Raw genomic sequence first — 16,242 nt, 5'->3', positions numbered from 1 at the left:
GGTAAAGAGAGGGGCGGAGTTGTCAACTGATCACCATCTGGTGGTGAGTTGGGTCGAGTGGGGGGGGAACCATCCAAGCTGTGTACAGTAAGGATGGGACGTTGTTGAACTCAACTGATGGAGTGTTAGGATGTTGGAAGGAGCACTTTGAGGAACTCCTGAACCCGACAACTCCGCCCTCTATGTTAGAGGCAGAGCTGGAGTATGACGGGGGATCGACACCAATCTCCCGGGGGGAGGTCACTGAGGTCGTCAAACAACTTCACAGTGGCAAAGCCCCGGGGGTGGATGAGATCCGCCCAGAAATGCTGAAGGCTCTGGGTGTTGAGGGACTGTCATGGTTGACACGTCTCATCAACGTTGCGTGGAAGCCGGAAACAGTACCGAAGGAGTGGCAGACCGGGGTGGTGGTTTCCAATGGCTTCATCGGTCTGCGACCTTCAGCACTCACTGGATCGGTTCGCAACCGAGTGTGAAGCGGCTGGGATGAGGATCAGCACCTCCAAATCTGAGGCCATGGTTCTCAGCAGGAAACCGATGGACTGTCCACTCCAAGAAGGGAATGAGTCCTTACCCCAAGTGAAGGAGTTCAAGTATCTCGGGGTCTTGTTCTCGAGTGAGGGAACAATGGAGCGTGAGATGGGTCGGAGCAGCGGGAGCGGTACTGCAGTCGCTTTACCGCACCGTTGTGACGAAAAGGGAGCTGAGCCAGAAGGCAAAGCTCTCTGTCTACCGCGCCATTTTCGTTCCTACCCTCACCTATGGTCATGGAGGATGGGTCATGACCGAAAGAACGAGATCGCGGGTACAAGTGGTCGAGATGGGTTTTCTCCGCTGGGTGGCTGGTGTCTCCCCTAGGGATAAGGTGAGAAGTTCGGTCATCAGGGAGGGACTCGGAGTTGAACCCCTCCTCCTTCGCGTCGAAAGGAGCCAGTTGAGGTGGTTCGGGCACCTAGTTAGGATGCCACCTGGGCGCCTCCCTAGGGAGGTGTTCCAGGCACGTCCAGCTGGGAAGAGACCAAGGGGTAGACCTAGGACCAGGTGGAGGGATTATATCTCTTCGCTGGCCTGGGAGCACCTTGGGATCCCCCAGTCAGAGCTGGTTGATGTGGCCAGGGAAAAGAAAGTTTGGGGCTCTCTGCTGCAACTGCTACATCCGCGACCCGACCACGGATAAGCGCGAGAAGATGTTGGATGGATGGATTTTGCCAAAGCAACAGAGAGCCACTGGAGAGAGGCGAAAGAGCAGCAAGCGGCAGGGCACTGACCACCCATATGCATTGCCTGCTTGCCCCAAGGCTATAAAGGCCAAACTCAACGGAGCCTCAGCGAGTTTGAGGAAACTGCAGCGGGAGAAGACCAATGCCTTGGCGAGAGAAAGGAGGGCCAAGAAAAACATGCAGGCTCTTCTGGAGGATGTTGGTTTGGTTCTTCTGATAAAGGTGTGAATATCTAAATAATATACCACCATATGCTATTGTCATTAGTTGTGTCCCTGTTCTTCAAGCTAAGGCATTGCTAAATTAACAACTCTTGGCTTACAGAGTGGTAACATGAGACCGATTTTTATATATAAAATATAAATATATTTTTATTTTATAATTTATTTTAAATATTAACAATATAATAACATAAATGGAAATACCGGCAAATATTTAATATAAATACCTTGTGTGTGTGTGTGTATAGCTATTGCTTTATCTGCTTAATGTTATTTTCATAAGAAAGTCCATGATTATAAGTATGCAGTATCATAACTACATCTTTGATGTTTATAAAAAACCAAACCGTTTGAAAATTGGTTGAAAATTGAGCAAGCTATAGTTATTTAAATAGTAAACCATTAATGTTATGAATGAGAGCACTGCCTGTAGCAAGATGGCGGCCATGTGGCAACGTCGGTCTCCGTTGGCCAGCAGCGCGGGTGAGTCATCTAGTGTTTATATTAGTGGTGGGCCGTTATCGGCGTTAACGTGCTGCGTTAACGTGAGACAATTGTCGGCGATAAAAAAAAATATCGCCGTTAATCTATTCTCAAAGTTGGGTTGGGAGCTGGGTCTATACTACGCAAGCTATGATGACTTTCACTTTGATAATTTAGCGCGGATGTATACCTAGCCGAATTGCACTGTAGGGGGCGAGATCGAGTCTTTGACCTGTGTTTCTTCTACGGTCTATGGATCTGACCCCGGTCAAATCAGCCACATTAAACGTGACATGCTAACATGGATACAGCAGGTATGAAGCCGCCGGGTTTGCTTCAGGGGAAATTTATTTTTAAGAAGCTTCCCGATGGAAACCTCGACAAAAATAAGGTTGTTTGCACCTTGTGCAATGCGGAATTAGTTTACTGTAGGAGTTCATCCAGTCTCAAGTACCACCTAAACGCAAAGCATCCCTTAGCTAATGCGGAAGATGCCGGGCCAAGCACTGATGTAGCGCGGGGGAAGACTCGTCGTCAAACAACTATGTTTGAGTGCAACCGAGGCAAGCCCGTCAGCACAGCTCTATCAGCCAAGCTAACTAGTCTCCTCGCTCAGTGGATTGCCACCAGCTGCAGGCCCATTAGCGTGGTTGAAGATGACGGGCTCGAGCTTGTTCTCCAGGCGGCCACAGGTGACCCATCTTACAAACTACCTGCGAGGCGAACTATCATGAGGAGAATACATGACCAGCACGCAGAAGAGAAAGCTACGAAAGTTGAGAAGATGGTAGAGGCGAGGTCTGTAGCACTGACTGGGGACCATTGGACGTCCGTTAACAACGACAACTACATCGGCGTTACAGTACACCTCATCGATGCTAGCTGGGAACTTCACTCCTTCGCTTTAGGTATGCTACTGTTAGAAATTAAAATCAATGTTTTAATGGGGAAATGTAGTTTAAACATGCCGTCAGTTTTAATGCTCTTTACCATGCTGAATATTAAATGAAGGTACAGTTTATTTGAATACATTATTGTTTACAGACGAGAGTAGCATGTGACAACATCCGGAATGACCGGAAATCAAACGAGCCGAGAAGTATTGTTTAGAGTATTGATTACAGCGTTTAGAATGTGTTAAATGAAAAGTGATGAAAGAGAATATGAGGAGAAACGGCGTGTTAAGCATATAGTGAATGTGAAAAGAACCTATCCTCTGTTTAAATGCAATAACGGACATTGGAGACGAGGCGAGCCGGCTGGCGGGGAGGAGCCAGCAGAGGATATATAACAGCACCGGAGGAGAGATCCATTCTCTTCTCTTCCCTATCGAGAGCCAGATCACAGCTGTTTGTCTGACTGAACAATATCATGCTTGTGACCAACCCGCGCCTTTTTTAATTAAAGTACCCAATTGAACTTTCACAGAGACTCCATTTAGTCTCCTTTTAAAGCTTCTCTCCTGGACGGGAGAATAACGAACACAGTTAACACTACGTTATGTCATTTTAAATTACATAATTTAATTTCGTAGCCTTTTAATTACCACCACGTTATGTTTGAATACAGTGAGATTAATCTAGATTAAAAAAATTAATCTATGCCCACCACTAGTTTATATATATCTATGGATAAAATGGCCCAACTTTTGAGAGAGCAAAACGTCACAGATTACCCGACATGCCTGAGAAGCAGTGGCGTTTTCTCCTGGAGGCCAAGGGAAGCCAGGCTTCCCCTGTTTTTTCGGATTGTAGTTATAATTTTAATAAATAAATAAAAACACTTCGTTTAGTTTCGGAAATTCTTTGTTTTGTGTTGCTACCGGCCCGTCTCTCCCCATTCTCATTGAGTATTTTACAAAGACTGAAACAGAGCCCCTCTAGATGTTATGGTGAAACAGTAGATTGCACTCTCTGTTGCGAGAGGAGGCCAGCCGAAATTTGCTTCCCTTGGTGAAAAAAAATGGAGGGATTGACCAATCAGATGAGGCTCACGTCATGCCCCTGCCAACCTGTGATTGGTCAGGGCCATGCCAAGGGAAGCCAGAGGCGGCTGGCTTCCCTTGCCTCACAATCCAATCAAATCGCATCAACTTAGTGGTGCAGTAACGCGTCCCAAAAAGCGGTTTCCCTCGACAAAATAGCAATGGGATTTCTCCATAGGATTTTGGAAAATAGCTCGAAAAAAGGTCAGTGGAAAACGAACCTGTTAGGTAAATGCACGTTTTGTTCAGTCGGATAATATCCACATGTCTACCCTACTTTTATAATTTTCGAATCATAAATCTAATCGATAGAAGATAGATAGCGTCACTGCACCACTCTTACCGCCGTTAGAAAGTAGCAAGCAACTGAAGCAAGTGCAATTATGGAGGGTGGAGATTTGGAGTATTTAATCAAAAATAATTGTACTAATCTTCCGCTGCAGCAGCAACAACAAATACAATCTGATGACAGGCCAATGCCCAAACTGGAGCTGTGTACAGCGAGGAACAAAGGAGCGAACCGGACGTAAAACGTTAAAGGTCTCCTGATTTAGTTTGTGAATGAATGCTTATTAGAGTTTGGGCTGGAGAGTGCGTGCGGACCTGTCGGTCAGATAACAGGCGTGTGTAAGTCCTGCATCTGTATGATACGAATGTGTACTGTAAAATGATACCGGGCGCTGTAATCACTCATCTGGTTACGTTATTACGTTGACCACCACACACCCCCCCCCCCACCCCAAAAGAAAGGACGTATTATTGGCTTCCCCTAATTTTTTCCCCACGCCACGCTACTGCTGAGAAGTACCCTTATGTGCGCTCATAGCGCATGCGCAACTTTAACCAAAATGCTCGTTCACATCAAATACACGTACAGTAACAGCACCGCGCGTTCATGACAGTATGGTAATGGGTTGTTATTATGATGGATTTGTAGATCCAGGGTGATGCACATCGCTTTTTAAGCCAGGAATAATGTTTGAAAAGTGCTTGAAACATCGGCAAAAGTGTTGTAAATAGGAGGAGAGTTTACCCAGAGAGCACTGCGCTGCAGATGGCTCTTCCACCCAGACTGAAGCCAGAGAACAGGCTGCTTCACAGCACTTTAGAACCCAGGAAAGCAGCTTGGATCATTTAACGAGGCGGCAGTTAGCAGCTAGCGGCTAGCTAGTAATTATGCTAATGTATACACCAATCGTTATGTACAGTCTATGTTATGTACTTATATTACACTGTAACAGGATCTAGTGATATCCAAGCAACAGAGCTTCATTTAGCATGAAATAATTATTGCATATATATATATATATATATATGTAGTATAATATTTTGCTAATGATGAATTACAGCAAACATGTGCAATATATCCATTATTACAGCTCCGTGGGATGGCAGTAAGACGACACTCAAGCCCCCAGGAAGTGCGCCGGACTCAGATGAAAATATTCGTGGTGGCCAAACGGCGGTACTCCACTTCCGCTTGGTTGCCAGGCCCGGTAACACTTTTTCCCATTGACTTACATGGGGAAAGAGTGGTCTGTAAATCGTTGGATAATATTTTTTTAACTAAATAAACCACCCAGTATGAACACTTGTAGCCCTTATTAAAAAAATGTGTTCCTCAAGTTGTAAACATTTGCAAATAACGTTATTCTGAGAGTTATATCCCTCTGCATTATGAACGTGCATCTAACCCACGGGACCGCGCCGCCCGGTGTGTTCATGTTACGTGTTCAGAATGCAGCAGCACTACATGCGTTTATCTTTACCCATGGATGCAAAATAAGAACGGACCCATATCGTCTTACTGCCATCCCACGGAGCTGTAATAATGGATATATTGCACATGTTTGCTGTAATTCATAATTTGTAAAATATTATACTACATGGGCTGTATGATTAAATCTTGTACCGTAAATGTTGTATTAAATAAAGTTAATATTACCGACGTTAGATTAACGTCCCTGTAGCTTCTTATTGCACTAAGAAGCTTATTGCACTGTATGTATGTATATATATATACACAGTGCAGTAATTATTTCATGCTAAATGAAGCTCTGTTGCTTGGATATCACTAGATCCTGTTACAGCGTAATATAAGTACATAACGATTGATGTGCACATAAGCATAATTACTAGCTAGCCGCTAGCTGCTAACTGGCGTAACTGCCGCCTCGTTAATATCAAATCCATCATAATAACAAGCCATTACCATGCTGTCATGAACGCGCGGTGCTGTTATGTATACGCAAATTGACGTGCTTGATGTGAACGAGCATTTTGGTTAAAGTTGCGCATGCGCTATGAGCCCACATACGGGTACTTCTCAGGCATGCTGGGTAATCTGTGACGTTTCGCTCTCTCAAAAGTTGGGCCATTTTATCATCATGCGCCAATGAGCAACTCTCATAGGAATGAATGAGGCCCCGCCTCCCACGCTGTATAGAGAGGTGAAGTCCCTCCCCTTCCGGGAGCCTCCATGGGACCCCGGAAGCGGAAAATTATACATTGAATTCAATGGAGAGAGAAAACGTATCTTTTGATCCCGTTTGAATTGTGCCACGAATGACACATATGATGTTTGTCAATTTAAAAGAACATTTTGCAAGTCAAAAAAATTAAAATGTGTCGTAAAACTGTGAAGTAACACATTTCTTTGTGTTAAGCCGCTCAGTGAACTACATGTCTCTGGTCCCGCACAATACGCGTCACCAACACAAAGATGGCCGTCACGTTGGCACATTTCACCTCATTCTTTCAGAATGAGAATAAAAGTATAAAACGAGGTAAAAATCACTACAAGTCTGGGCACGTTGAGAGCTGTACATACACGAAAGGGGAGTTAGTCGGTTCTGTAAGAGCCAGCATGCGGGACCGGCTTTACAAGGTTTCGGTGAGTAACATAAGTGCAATGTTTAAGGTTAATGTCAGTCAATAAGGAGGAGAATGAAAAAGAAGATGATGAACCACAGACCCGGCATATAATGACTGCAGTGTGCAGGGCTGTGTTAATTTATGTTACTGTTATCATTAGCATTAGTTGACTGAGAAAACCGTCAAGAAAAAAAGTTTAGCGATGTTACGAGTCGACAAGCATAATATGAACCACGGCTGTGATTGACAACCTGGACAGCCAGTCAGAAGCTAGAATGCCAACCTAGAGAGCCAATCAGAACCTAGAACGGGTGTACTGTATACGGGTGTGTATGCTGTGGATAACATTAGTGTTCACAAGAACAAGGTACACTCCCGTGTTTTGTTTTAGTTGCTCTTCAGATTGAAGCGGCCAGTTTTATATCGACTATATGTGTGATCTCCTTTTTACATCTCGTTGTGTCATTTGAGTTTATTTGCTGTGTGTAGATTCAAGGATTTTGGTTATCTTGTCAATTTGTTTGGTTATCTAGGCACAGCTGTGTGTGACTCCCTCTGGTACACTGGTATGTGTTTTCCTAATGTAGAGAGCATTGATTAATTCATAAACTACACACCGAGTCTAGATCCTGACCAAAAATTCTTTTTTTGTTGATCAAATGTTTTTCAAAAATGTAATACACATTTAAAAAAATTCAATGTACAATCACAACCAATACAACACAAATTACAAAAAATTCAGAAAAAACAAACAATAACAACAATCAGACAAGAGGACAAAACTATGGAAAAATAAACCCTCCCACCCCCAGATCTGGACCATCCTTGTATTGCTCATTCAATCTATTATAGCATGTTAACAAACATGGTACTTACTTTATTTGTACAGATCTACATGGGAGAGGATGGCGCGATGCAGAGCGCTGTCTGTGGTTGTGCACGGAGGATGTACAAATGCAGCCACGCTGCGGCATTGGCAATATTTGCCATGTGGCAGATCAGCTCCACAGAAGTTGAGTGCCAGTGGAGGAAGCCTGGCACTTCAAAAGTAGTCCAGCCGGTGTCTCAACTCTACCAACAGCAAGAGGAGACATACAACCCACTGGCCAGAGACATCGCTACTGAGGAAGTAGACTGGTTCAGGTCTGCACTGAGGGGCGCAGCGTGGCATGGCATGGCTTTTGTCACCTGAGCCGGAGCTGCAGCCTCAACATCAGGCCATTTTCAACGTGCCGGAGCTGGTGAAGGAGCGTGGGGGTCGGGGGCTTGAGGCAATTCTTGCCTCAATGCGACTGAGCAGAGACCATTAAGCTGCCATCCAGACAGCCACCATAGGACAGCAGACAAATCCTCAGTGGCAGTTACACAGGCAGGGCAGGTTGACAGCCAGCAATTTTGGTGCTGTGCTGAGGTCGGGACTTTCATCCACTCCATGCAGAGGGTGCTTGGGGGGTACAATTTAGACGGAGTCATGGCTGTCAACTGGGGAGTTGTAAACGAGGTGTGTTTAGCCAGTGTGTTTGGCCTTTTAAGTGTGACACATATGTAGTGATAAATGCTTCACCTGACCACTGTTCCTAAATAAAAAAAGTTTTCTGCATCGTCAGTCATTTTTTCCAAATAATTACCAATATTTCACAAATTCTTCATGTCAACTTAAGAGCACAGCTGTATGTTGAGTGTCAGCTTTGCTTGGTTCATCTTACTGGGGGGCAGCTACATGGATGTTGGTGCAGTCCACAATCATTTTGCAGTTGAAGGCAGAATGAATTTATTATTGACTCAGAATGAAGCACAACTTCATGTCATACAGTACATTGACTTTATTTGTAATTGTGTAAAAACATATGAGCATTGATTAGCAAGCAGGACCTGCAGGAACAGAGAACGGTGATGGATGGAGCTGGGAAGAGAGAAGAATAAAGAAAACAGATCAACTTTATTATCGGATATTAAAAATTCAATTTCAAAACAAGTTGCCGCTCCTACAGTTTTCTAGTATGTAAAGATGATTTAACATGACCTATGCAAAATATCACACTCAATACATGTGTCTCTCTGGGGGGTGCATTGTGCCTTTGATGTATATAAATAATATACCATAACCAAATACTATTACGTACAGTGGAAATCAGGTTGCCAGAGCAGGTCAGTCCAGTGTGCATGTTCCTCAGGGTCTCAGCAGTTACAGGTGAGGTAAAGAAAATAAAAGAGAAAAAGGTCAGTAACAACACTTTAAAGTAACAACACTGAATAATTATCTCTTTTAATAATTTTCTCTCAGTAATCACTCAACTACTGTCTTTCCAACAAACAGATTCACTCACCCTCACTGTCATCACAATGACACATGTCCAGAAGAATGTCATGCAAAGCTCCCTGCCTGCCTGCCTTCCTTCGACTCTCCCTGAACTGCTTCCTTAGCACCCGGTGGAGGGTGCAGTAGGCTACTCTTCAAATGTTTCACGAAATACTTACCATGATGACTACTCTTACTGTTTAACATTTTGGTGTACTTCATGTAATAAAATAATAACTTCACGGTAAGGCTACTAAAAATGACAAGGCTAAGTAATGTAATGCTAACTAACGTGCTCACTACTAGCTAGGTAGCTAACTTGACTATGTTCCATCCACAACATGTATATTACCTATGATATTACCTGATATGTCTGATCCAGCGACTCCTGGTCCTTTCATAAGACGGGAAGCGATAGAACGAGCAAGTGGTATGATCACTTTTGTGATTACAACATGGTACAAAGCACACAGGCATCTTATAAAAGTGAATTTATTGGAGCAATCTCTTATATTTATTGGAGGGAATAAATCAGTTATGAAATCTTCTTCTTCGCTTTAATTACGATTCGCAACCACTTGGAGCATTATCGCCTGTGACATCACATGCGCGACCCAGAATGGGATTTGGGATTTGTAGTCTTTGTAGTCGCGTATTTTTCAGTCTTATATTTCAACAGTTTTACGACAAAATGTGACTTTTTTGACATGGAAATGATTGTTTAAGATTGACAAACATCATATGTGTAGTTCGTGGCACAATTCAAACGGGATCAAAAGATACGTTTTCTCTCTCCATTGAATTCAATGTATAATTTTTCGCTTCCGGGGTCCCATGGACCGGAAGTAGATGGGCGTGACTTCGCCTCTCTATCCAGAGAGCCGCAGTGACGCGTCCTTAAACCCGGAAGTAAACTTCTTCCGGTTCCTTCGTCAAAAACCAATGCAAATTCTCCATAGGATTTTGGAAAATAGCTCGAAATAAGGTCTGTGGTTGACACACATTTAAGAGAGGGATCACGTTTTGTTCAGCCGGATAATCTCCACATGTCAACCCTACTTTTATAATTTTTGAATCATAAATCTAGTCGCCAGAAGCAAAATGCTAACGTAATGCTATAGACGAACTACAAGCCAGTACAGCAGCAGGGTCGCACGACTTCAACGTTACGCCAACTTAAGATCGTTTCAACTGACTTGCACTGAAACTGGACTTTGAACACTTTAAATATATTAACATTTTAAACTGTATACCCCGGTTATCTAGGCCCTTTTTGTTTTGTTTAATGTATACCACGTTTATCTAGGCCCTTTTTGTTTTGTTTTATGTATACATGTCACACTGTGGGAAACGATATTTCTGGATGTATAACACATGTAGAATTTCTGACAATAAAGCAGACTTTAACTTTCGCGCGCTTGCATATTTTAACAAAGCTTTTCATTTTAGCCACACTGAATTTAACTAGAAGTCATGGCTGTGTCAATTACCAGTCTGATATCGTTTTACAAAGATGACAAGAAGAGTGTAGATAGGAGAGAACCACTACAAGTCAGGACACATAAAACAGTGCAGCCTGGATGAAGGTGTGCTTACCGGTGTTGTCAGGGCTAGCATGAGGGACAAGGTTTATAGTGTCGGTGAGTAGTGATAGCAAGAGTACCGTTAACCTAGAGTTAATTTATTCACATTAATTCCCATCAACAAATCCATTTTATGTGTCACATGAAATCTTTATTTGGCAAGGCAAGTTTATTTATATAGCACTTTTCAACACAAGGCAATTCAAAGTGCTTTACAAAAAATGAAAGAAATTAAGAAAATAAAAGAAACATTAAAAGAAAAAATACATGGACAAAAGTTACAGTGCAGTCTAAGATATGAATAGTTCAATTAAAAGCAGCGACAAAAAGAGAAGTCTTCAGCCTGGATTTAAAAGTAGTAAGAGTTGCAGCGGACCTGCAGGTTTCTGGGAGTTTGTTCCAGATATTTGGAGCATAATAACTAAACGCTGCTTTACCATGTTTAGTTCTGACTCTGGGGACAGAAAGCTGACCAGTCCCTGAAGACCTGAGAGATCTGGATGGTTCATAATTTAGCAGGAGGTCAGAAATATATTTTGGGCCTAAATCATTCAGTGCTTTATAAACCAGCAGCAGTATTTTTGAAATCTATTCTTTGACACACAGGAAGGCAGTGTAAAGACTTCAGAACTGGAGCGATGTGATCCACTTTCTTAGTGTTAGTGAGGACTCGAGCAGCAGCGTTCTGAATCAGCTGCAGCTTTTTAATATATTTTTTAGTGAGACCTGTGAAGACACCATTGCAGTAGTCCAGTCTATTGAAGATAAAAGCATGGACACGTTTCTCCAAATCTTTTAATCATATATATAGTCTTTAGGTGATAGTAAACTGATTTAGTAACTGTTTTAATGTGACTGTTGAAACTCAGGTCAGAGTCCATGACTACACCTAGATTTCTGGCTTTATCTGTTGTTTTGAACATTGCAGACAGAAGCTCAGCGCTAACTTTTAAACGTCCTGCCTTGGCTCCAAAAACCATTACCTCAGTTTTATCTTTGTTTAATTGGAGAAAGTTCTGACACATCCAGTCATTGATTTGTTCAATGCACTTACTCAGTGTTTGAATTCGAGCATAGTCTCCTGGTGAAATGGTTACGTACATTTGTGTGTCATCCGCATAGCTATGTTAACTTATTTTGTTGTTCTTCATTATCCAAGCCAGTGGTAGCATGTAGACCATTTGGTACGGCGCTCAAAGGAATTTATAAACACACGCAAAAAAGACAAAAATTAAAGAAATCCAGACCGCAAACAAATTAAACAAAGCCAGTACCTGTTTTTCCTGGCCACGGTCAGGGTCCTTGAACACAACACGAGCCTAACGTGTCATCACGTGGTACATGTCTCGTCTGACAGGGGTGCAGTTCTGACGGAGAGCACCAGAACATCGCTCCGGCACTTCCAAGCCCATAAGGAGCCGCACACATGCCGCAGTTTTTGCATGGCTGTGTCTTTAGTTGTAAGCCCAGTGGCGATCTGTTCATCTGTCAGACTGATCATTACAGTCAATAACTTTGTTGTTATTAGCATCTGGTTAGCTAGCTATGCTAACGGGTATAAGAAGCTTTTTCTCCAACCAGTGAGGTAAAGGCACATCTTTATATGATCATTATAGTTATAAAAAAATAAGAGAATAAAGTAAACGGGTATAAAATACTATATGATAGTAAACAAAAGTTGTTATTAATAAACAAGGATACAGTTTGAAAGGGGAGTGATTTGTAAAATATCCATAAAGAAAAAGTAAATATACTTGCAGTTCTGTTTCATATGGATGTTGAGAGATGTATCCACAGATCTCCTAATGTTGCTCCCAAAGTGCACAAGATTGATGCTTTTAACTTCAACATTAGCATGCCCCCCAGACCCCCCTAGAGGAGGTGAGGTCCCCCCCTAGAGGAGGTTAGGTTTCCCCCCCCCCCACTTAAATCATGTTCACATGGATAGGAAACTAAATACATTTGCACACAACTTGTGTCCATATCTTTCTGTTTTGGTGGTCATGCCACACCGTGCACGTGAATGCATGTGCGAGTCATGGTAAGATATCTGGATCAAGAAGTTGCTTTTTCTTTGCACAACATGAAAGAAAGGCGAAATAAATGGGCTGTGATTTTAGTATTTTTAATCAGAGGTCAATAATTTGTACGGCCCTCGGAAGATGTTGAAAAAATTGAAATGGCCCTTGAGAGGAAAAAGGTTCCCCACCCCTGGTCTAGAGGCAAGAGCTTCGGAGCTAAGAGGCGGCGTCGCTTACGTCTGTCTTACGTCGAGGCATGCAGGAAACTAAACCCACCTCCCCTGAACATGGGTCGACTGAAGAGTCTCGTCATGCCTGCCTACAAACAGTAGTGCTGAGCAAAGTGACTAGAAGGCAACCACACACTTTATAAAGTCAGGCAACACTAACCAGGCTTCGTGTGATTCTGTTTTTTTGTACCTTACTTTGACAATCCGTTCACTGTTATTGATCATTGTGGAGAGAGGCAGACGTTTTGTTTTGCATTATAGCAAATAATATTTTTGTATTATAAAGGGGCGTGGCCCCACTGCTGTGAGAAATCAGCAATCAGGTGTCCATTTTAGGTAACTTTCCTGGAGCATCAGCTCCAACGTCAGACAGACGAAGACATTAGAGTCCTGCGGGAGTCACGAGGGAGGCAAAGAGGAGGCAAATCCTACTCAGATTTAGCTAAGTATCGCTGGTGTTTTATTTTGTTTTATTTTATTTTATTTAGTTTTTTAGCCCCTCATGCTATAATCATGTGTATTTTCTCCATTCATGTTTATGTGTCTTTTCGCAACTATCACTGGCCCTGTGTATCTCCTAATCGATATAACCGGCCTGCTCTCGTCTATCCCAGATGCTCCACTGAGATCCAACATCTAGTTTCAGGGGGCCTGTGGAACTGCCAGTCAGCTGTTCCTAAAGCTGACTTCATCTCTGGCTACGCTTCCCTGCAGTCTCTGGATTTCCTTGCTCTCACGGAGACCTGGATTACTCCATCCAACACATCCATCCCAGCAGCTCTCTCCACAGCATATTCTTTCACCCATAAACCCAGACCCTCTGGCAGAGGAGGTGGCACTGGTCTCCTGCTCTCTCCCAACTGGAGATTTTCCCTCTTCAAGCTTCCTAACTTCCCTCTGTCCACCTTTAAATTCCATGCCGTCACAGTAGCCCATCCTATACAATTAACCATTGTTGTTCTCTACCGTCCACCAGGCGCCTTGGGGGACTTCTTGGAGGAATTAGATAATCTCCTCTCACACATCCCTGAAACTGGCCCTCCCGCTGTACTTCTCGGAGACTTCAAACTCCAGACAGGGAAGATATCTGAACTAACAGCTCTTTTAACCACCTTTGCTTTCTCACTGTCTCCATCCCCAACAAACTCATAAAGCTGGCAATGTCCTTGATCTCATATTCTCAAGGAACTGCACTACTTCTAACCTCTCTGTAAACCCGCTTCACACATCCGATCACTTCTTCATTTCATTCTCTCTACCCCTTTCCAAACATAACAAACTAATCTCTTCTCATCCTGCACCTGTCCGCCGCAACCTCCGTTCCCTCTACCCCTCTACCTTTGCCTCATCGGTGCTCTCAGCCCTCCCTTCCTCTGACTCGTTCCAACTCCTGCCTCCAAACTCTGCTGCAGAAACTCTCCTCTCTACTCTCTCATCCTCTCTGGACTCTCTCTGTCCTCTCACATCTCGGCAGGCACATCAGTCCCCTCCTGCTCCCTGGCTAAATGACGCACTGCGTGCTAATAGAACCATCCTTCGGGCAGCAGAGCGGAAATAGTTTAAATCCAAACACCATGACGACCTCCTAACCTATCAGGCTCTCCTCTCCTCTTTCTCTGCTTCGATCTCTCAGGCAAAAAGCACTTTCTTTCAAGATAAGATCCAATCTTCCTATTCCAATCCCCAAAAACAATTTTCCATCTTCTCCACCCTCTTGGACCCCCCCAAAGCCCCTAACCCCTCCTCCCTTCTGTCAAGCGACTTTGTTAACCACTTTGAAAAAAAGGTTGATGATATTCGCTCTTCTTTTTCTGACTCACCTTTACTCACCGCTGGGTCACCAGACCCGCCGTTCACCCACACACTAACCTCCATCTCCCCTCTCTCTCCAAGTGAGGTTCTTACCCCCGTAACCTCTGCCCGTCCTACCACCTGTCCTCTGGACCCTATCCTCTCAAACCTCCTTCAGACTATCGCTCCTGATATTCTACCGTTTCTCACCCATTTCATCAACACTTCTCTAACTTCTGGTCACTTTCCAAACAGTCTCAAGGAGGCAAGAGTAAACCCTCTCCTAAAGAAACCCACTCTCAACCCGTCTGATGTTATAAACTACAGGCCTGTCTCTCTCCTTCCGTTCCTGTCTAAAACACTTGAACGCGCTGTCTTTAAACAACTCTCCTGTTATATCCATCAGAACAACCTGCTGGATCCGCACCAGTCTGGTTCCAAGGCAGGTCACTCCACAGAAACTGCCCTCCTTGCTGTCTCTGAGGAACTGCACACTGCTAAAGCAGCATCCCTCTCCTCTGTCATAATCCTTTTGGACCTGTCTGCTGCATTCGACACAGTGAACCATCAGATCCTCCTTCGCACTCTCCAAGAACTTGGAGTTTCAGGCTCTGCACTTTCCCTCCTCACCTCATACCTCAAAGACCGCACCTACAGGGTTACTTGGAGAGGGTTGGAGTCCGACCCTTGTCAATTAACTACAGGGGTCCCTCAGGGCTCTGTTCTCGGTCCCCTCCTCTTCTCCTTGTACACAAACTCGCTCGGGTCTTTCATTAGCCCGCATGGTTTTTCATATCACTGCTACGCTGACGACACCCAATTAATTATGTCCTTTCCCTGCTCAGAGACCCAGGTCGTCGCACGCATCTCTGCTTGCCTAGCAGACTCTCAGTGGATGTCTGCTCACCACCTCAAGCTCAACCTTGACAAGACTGAACTGCTTTTCCTTCCGGGAAAAGATTGTCCCACTCTTGACCTAACAATCAACATCGGCACCTCTATTGTTTCCCCGACTCAGACTGCAAGGAATCTGGGTGTGACCCTAGATAACAAACTGTCCTTCACTGCAAACATAGCTGCTACAACCCGCTGCTGCAGATACACTCTTTACAACATCAGGAGGATACGTCCCCAGCTGACCCAGAAAGCGACGCAGGTTCTGGTAAAGGCTTTCGTCCTCTCACGCCTAGACTACTGTAACTCCCTCCTGGCTGGTCTACCTGCATGTGCAATCCGACCTCTGCACCTCATCCAGAATGCAGCGGCTCGTCTGGTCTTCAACCTTTCTAAATTCTCCCACACCACGCCGCTCCTCCGCTCCCTTCACTGGCTTCCGGTAACTGCTAGAATCCACTTCAAGACACTGGTACTTGCGTACCATGCTGCGAATGGATCTGGCCCTTCCTACATCCAGGACATGGTTAAAGTGTACACCCCAGCATGTGCACTCCGCTCTGCATCAGCCAAACGGCTCGCTGCACCCTCACTGCGAGGGGGACCCAAGTTCCCATCAGCAAAAACACGTGGGATTGCTAT

The 16,242-nt window shown here is 44.1% G+C and overlaps 1 protein-coding gene and 1 long non-coding RNA gene across 2 annotated transcripts in view; both read right to left on the bottom strand.

The window, feature by feature from the left end:
- The window catches only part of LOC307024606 (uncharacterized protein), a 402,876-nt gene that overhangs the window by 98,765 nt on the left and 287,869 nt on the right, over window positions 1-16,242 (bottom strand). The window lies entirely within an intron of this gene.
- LOC307025260 lies at window positions 8,586-10,421 on the bottom strand. The gene is made up of 2 exons (XR_013804130.1): window positions 8,906-10,421; window positions 8,586-8,685 (listed from the first exon to the last, which is right to left on the bottom strand). It is a non-coding gene; the product is annotated as an uncharacterized lncRNA (long non-coding RNA).

The sequence above is a fragment of the Notothenia rossii genome (genome assembly GCF_949606895.1).
Source record: "Notothenia rossii genome assembly, chromosome: 11".
NCBI lineage: Eukaryota > Metazoa > Chordata > Actinopteri > Perciformes > Nototheniidae > Notothenia > Notothenia rossii.
The sequence above is the reverse complement of the archived record's forward strand: the minus strand, read 5'-3'. Positions and strand labels throughout refer to the sequence as shown.